The following is a 6,268-nucleotide window of genomic DNA, read 5'->3' on the forward strand; positions in this document are numbered from 1 at the left end:
GCTGTAAAGGGGCAAAACGTGGCAGCCAATAAAGACATTGGAAAGATGAATTCTACAGTGAGAAAAATGGCAATTTCTCCTGTATCTGAATGCATTATTAATAAGAATATTCTAAGTAAATGGAAAACCTGTCATTACCCACACCCTCCCAGATCACTAGGGTATGGAAAATCCACCCTTTTTCCAATTTTTAATTTAATTTATATTAAAATATATTATACCCCAAAAAGTGCAATTAAGTATAGAGCTAGTTGGCTTTTCATACATTGAATTACACCCATGTCACACCATCCAGATGAAGAAACAAAATATTACCAAAACCTTCATAGCCCTCCCCACTCCCCCCTCCAAGGGGGATTGCTATTCTGACTTTGAACACTGGATTTCTTGTGCTTGCTTTTGTACATTACATAAATGAAATGAAGCAGTATCTACTACTCTGTGTCTGGCATCTTTCACTAAATATTTTGTTTTGAAATTCATCCATATAATCATTCATTCCATTGTTGTAGTATATTTCATCATGTGATATATCACAGTTAATTTATCCCCTCTACTACACATAAGCATTTTGGTAGTTTCCAGTTTGGACCTATTGCAGATAGGGCTGCTACAAACATTCTAATACATGTCCATTGTTGAGCAGATGTATGCGTTTCTCAGAGTTAATACCCAGGAGTGAAAGTAGGCATGTGTTCAGCTTTGGGAGTTACTGTCAAAGAATTTTCCAAGGCAGTTGGACAAATTAACACTTTCAACAGCAGTTTTTCAGAGTCATGGCTGCAATACATTCTTGCTAACACTTCGTATTTTGTCATTTTAGCAATTCTTCTTGATATGTAGTGAAATTGCACTGTGGTTTTCTTTATTTTTTTACTGAACAGGATATGTATTTTGTATCAGTCTTTGTGCCCCACTGCCATCTGGGGTTTTCATTTTAATTTCCCTGATGACTAATGAAGTTGATCATCTTTTCATATGTCGTTGGCCAGCTGGATATCCCTTTTTGTGATGGTTCTTTCAGGTCTTTTGTTCATTCTTTTGGTGGGCTGATTATATTTTTCTTACTGGTTTGTAAGAGTTTTTTTTGTTTTTTTTTTTTTTTCCTTGCGTTATGCGGGCCTCTCACTGTTGTGGCCTCTCCCATTTGCGGAGCACAGGCTCCGGACGCGCAGGCTCAGTGGCCATGGCTCACGGGCCCAGCCGCTCCGCGGCATGTGGGATCCTCCCGAAACGGGGCACGAACCCGCGTCTCCTGCATCGGCAGGCGGACCCTCAAGCACTGCGCCACCAGGGAAGCCCTGTAAGAGTTTTTTAATATATTTTGGATATGACTCTTTAGTTGGACATAGGTATTGCAAATATCACTTCCCAGCCTGAGGCTTGCCCTTTCATTTCCTTAGTGGTATCTGTATTAGTGCTGCCATAAGAAAATATCACAGATTGAGTGGCTTAAACAACAGGGATTTATTTTCTCACAGTTTTGGAGGCTGGAAGGCTGAGATCAAAATGTGAGCACATTCTGTTTCTTACGAGGCCTGGGAGGGGAAATCTGTTCCAGGTGTCTCCTTGGCCTGAAGATGGCCTCTTTCTTGCTGTGTCTTCACATGGTCATCCCTCTATAGACATGTACCCATGTCTGATATCTCTGTGTGTCCAAATCTCCCCTTCTTGTAAGGACACCAGTCACATTGAATTAGGGTCCACCCTAATGACCTCATTTTTTTATTGAAGTATAGTGTTATTTATAATATTGTGTTAGTTTCAGGTGTACAGCAAAATGATTCAGTTATATTTTTTTTCAGATTTTTTCCATTATAGGTTGTTACAAGATATTGAATATTGTTCCTTGTGTTACATGGTAAGTCCTTCTTGCTTATCTATTTTATGTATAGTAATGTGTACCTGTTAATCACATACCCTTCATTTATTCCTTCCCCACTCCCTTTTCCCTTTGGTAACCATGTTTGTTTTCTATGTCTGGGAGTCTGTTTCTGTTTTGTATATAAGATTATTTATTATATTTTAGAGTACATATATAAGTGGTATAAAATAATATTTGTCTTTCCTTGTCTGACTTATTTCACTTAGTATGATATTCTTTAGGTCTATCCATGTTGATGCAAATGACAACATTTCATCCATTTTTATGGCTAATATTCCATTGTGTATATATATATATATATACCACATCTTCTTAAAACAATCATCTGTTGATGGGCATTTGGGTTGTTTCCATGTCTTGGCTATTGTAAATAGTACTACTATGAACTTTGGGTTTCATGTATCTTTTTGAATTAGATTTTTCATCCTAAAGACCTAATTTTAACTTAATAACCTTTCAGTAGATCGTATCTCCAAATACAGTTACTTTCTGAAGTACTAGAGTACCACAGATTTGAACATATGAGTTTGAAGAGGACAAAATTCAGCTCAACTCGGTAGCTTTTTTTTGAGATATAATTGACATATCACAAAATTTATCATTTTAAAGTCTACAATTCATAAAGTTGTACAACCACTATCACTATCTAATTCCAGAACATTTTCTACACCCCAAAAAGAAACCCCCTACCCTTTAGCAGTTACTCTGCATTCCCTCTCTCCCCTATCCCCTGGCAAATAGTAGTTTTTGTCTCTATAGAGTTGACATTTCATATAAATTAAATTATACAGGATGTAGTCTTTTGTGTCTGGCTTCTTTTCCTTAGCATATTGTTGTCAAGGTTCATCCATACTGTAGCATGTGTCAGTACTTCTTTCCTCTTTATGGCTGAATAGTATGCCATTTATGGATAGACCACATTTTGCTTATCCATTCATCAGTTGAGTTGTTTTCACTTTGGGGTTATTATGAATAATGTTGCTATGCACATTTATGTGCATGTGTTATGTGTTTGTAGGAAGATATGCTTTCAATTCTCTTGCATATATGGTTGAAAATTAACTGCTGGATCACATAGGGGCTCTAACTTTTTGAGAAACTGTCAAACTTTTTCCAAACAACTACAGCATTTTACATTCCTACCAACAATGTATGAGTGTTCCAATTTCTCCACATATTCCCAACATTTGTTATTTTCTACTAAAAAAATTACAGTCATCTCAGTGGGTGGGAAGCAGTATGCCACTGCAGTTCTGATTTGCATTTCTCTGAGACTAATGATGCTGAATATCTTTTCATGTGCCTACTGGCAATTTGTACACCTTCTTTGGAGAACCTTAATGGTATTTTTAAATAAACAGAAATGTTTGTTTTAATATTAGGCAATTTATAAATTTTTTCATAATGCCTTTTATGTTGTTGTGTATAAGGTTATCTTCCTACTTCAAGATCATGAAGATATACTTTTACATGTGTTTTTTGTTTTATTTTTACTTTTCATATGTAGATCTATAATCCACTTTGGATTTCTTTTTGGTAAATGTAAGGTGAGGGTCAAGATACAATATTTCCATGTAGCTCTACGATTAATGTAGGAAATATTCATTGAAAAGACATCACTTCCCACCACACTGAAGAGTCAAATTTTGCACAATTAAGGTAAATATACTACTGTAAATATAAATTTTATAAATATATATGTATGTATATTTTTTTCTGGATATAGTCAGCTTGATTCTATTTGCACCAACACCCACTGTCTTAATTAATACACCTTTATAATCCATCTTTCTTGAAGTCTCTAGTAATATTAGTTCTCCAGCTTTGTTCTGTTTCAAGATTATCTTGGCTATTCTTGGCCCTTTTCATGGCCCTGGGGTCTCGTGATAAACCCAGAAAATGAACACATCACTTGTTTTTGTACTTGGCATCATAGAAAAAATTCCATTCAGCAGAGAGTTTTAAAAATTGATCTTTTGTACTAAATCTTAGCTCATGGAATTTTATGAAATGATTTTTGAACACTTACTGTGAACAAAGCCCACAAATGAAATGGTAAGTGCAATATGTGACAGAGGTTAGTTCTACCTTCAGTGGGCAGTGGTCAGAGATACTCAATAGAATCAAAGGGCTATAAATGATGCAATATAAAAATAATAGTATGTTGATAGAGGTTGACAGGTGGAAAGGACAGTGAAGTTGAACATAAACTTAGAAGCACACATTTCTTCATTTTACATAGTAGTACATATAAGTGTTAGAAACTCAAGAGAAAAGACTAAGGTCAATAACTCAGTAAGGAAGGGATTACAGAAATCTTCTCAGAAGGCATTGAGCATCTCCTAAGAAAAGACCAATAGATACATGCCCCATTCAAAAATAAAACAAACATACAATAGTTAAACCGTCTTGCTGCCCACCACGTTACAAAGAAGTTCACCAGTAGAGAAGCCTCACTCAACATGCAGAGATATCAATCAATATTTAAGGGCCCCACTCTTTTGTATGAATAGAGAGAAAGGAATGTCCCCCAAACTCCACCTATAATTAGTATTTTCAGAGACAGAAAAAATGATATTGAATCTATGATGAAAGAACAGAATAATACATTTTAGGAAATGTATTTTAGGAAAAGATTTAGGAAAATCTTCCTAAAAGTAGGCTGCAAAAAACAAGATATGGGAAGTAGGACAGAAAAAAAAAAAGGTTAAAACAATATTTTACTAAAGGGAGTTCTGGGGTGGGGGTGGAGGGATAAGACAAAATAAAATGAAAACAGAAAATAACAGAAAAAAATTCTAAAAATTTTCCCTGACCTAAAGGTTATGTGTTTACAGGTCAAAAATTCCCAATAAGTACCCAAGTTAATGTATGAAAAACATCTTACAGCAAGGCCACAGGGATATCTAATATCTAATATCTAATCTAATATCTCCCAGAGAGAGAGAGAGAGAGAGAGAGAGAGAGAGAGAGAGAGAGAGAGAAGATAAAAATCAACAACACTGTAACAAGAACTGGAATACCGTGGATTCTTCCATAGCAGAACTGGAAGGCACATGGCAGTGGAGAAATGCCTTCAAAATTCTGAGAACACAAACTTCTACATGCAAACAATCTATCAATTAACTATGAGGGTAGAAAAAAAAAGTTATTTTAAAACATGTAAGGACTCAAAAATTTACTTCCCAGGCACCTTTTGAAGGATCTGTTCCAACAAAAATGAGGAAATACACCAGAACAAAGACTTGGAATCAAAGTAATAAAGAGAACAGCAAAGAGAAGACCTAAGATTTAAAAGTAAACCATTTATTTAAGAATCACTGAAAAGAGAGCCTGGGAAGAAAATATCCAGGAGTGATGGTGGAGAAGTATGTGGTATTAAAACAGCATCTGACATGTCTGAGCATTAGGAAATAGATTGCTAGACTATGACAGATCTTTTGGAGCATGTAGCAAGAATCAGCAATAGAAACATAGAAAACTAAACAAAAAAAGAAGATAAATTATTAATGCCTTAAAAATTAAAGAGCTGTAAAACAATATATTCACAGATCACTGTTAAGCTTACATTGGCTTAGCAAAGATCAAGATTTGCTTAATCAGTCAATACATAATGTTTAAAAATAATAAACATAAGTATAATAAGAATATTATTTGGAAATATGTAGATAAACATCATAACACAGAGCTAAAGGAGTTGAAAATGGTTATTTTGGGGGAAAGGGTGGAATTGAGTGGATCAGAATCTTAGGGTTTTCATTAAAAGGTTTTTTTTGGATTATTTGACTTTTTAATTATTTGCTTATAATACTTTAATAAAATATTAAATTATTAAAAATAAAGTTGCATAAATAATAGAGGTTTAAGTACATTATTTGAAGGCCTAAAGATAAGTAATCACTAAAAATATATAAAATTAAATGAGACTGACCAATGGAGAGAGAGAAGAGGGGGAAAGTCGAGGCTAGATTGATCAGTTTTGTAGCAGGAAATCAAAATATATGTTTAGAGATAAAAAGTCATGTGATATGAGTTCATATCACATGAGGCAAAAGAGGGAAGAATCTTTTATTTTTTATAAATCCCTTTGTAAGGTTTGAATTCTTATTTTCCTGCATATATATTACTTCTATAATTATAATTATGTGTAATTAATTTAGAATTAACACAGGAAAAGATTGTGGCATAATTCACATCAGTGTGGAAAGGTCTCCACACTGCCCTGGATGGAGACTTGCAGGGGAGGAAATATGAGACTCAGGTTTCAGAGATGCCTCTGAATCTTCTTTACAGCTTGGCACCCAGACCTGGAATGGATAGTCCTTTGTTTATCTGAGTACATTCATGGATTTTTGGATATGAAATCCCTGAAACTAGGGAAAG

The sequence above is a fragment of the Lipotes vexillifer genome, unplaced genomic scaffold, assembly GCF_000442215.2.
Source record: "Lipotes vexillifer unplaced genomic scaffold, Lipotes_vexillifer_v1.1 scaffold1979, whole genome shotgun sequence".
In the NCBI taxonomy this organism is placed as follows: domain Eukaryota; kingdom Metazoa; phylum Chordata; class Mammalia; order Artiodactyla; family Lipotidae; genus Lipotes; species Lipotes vexillifer.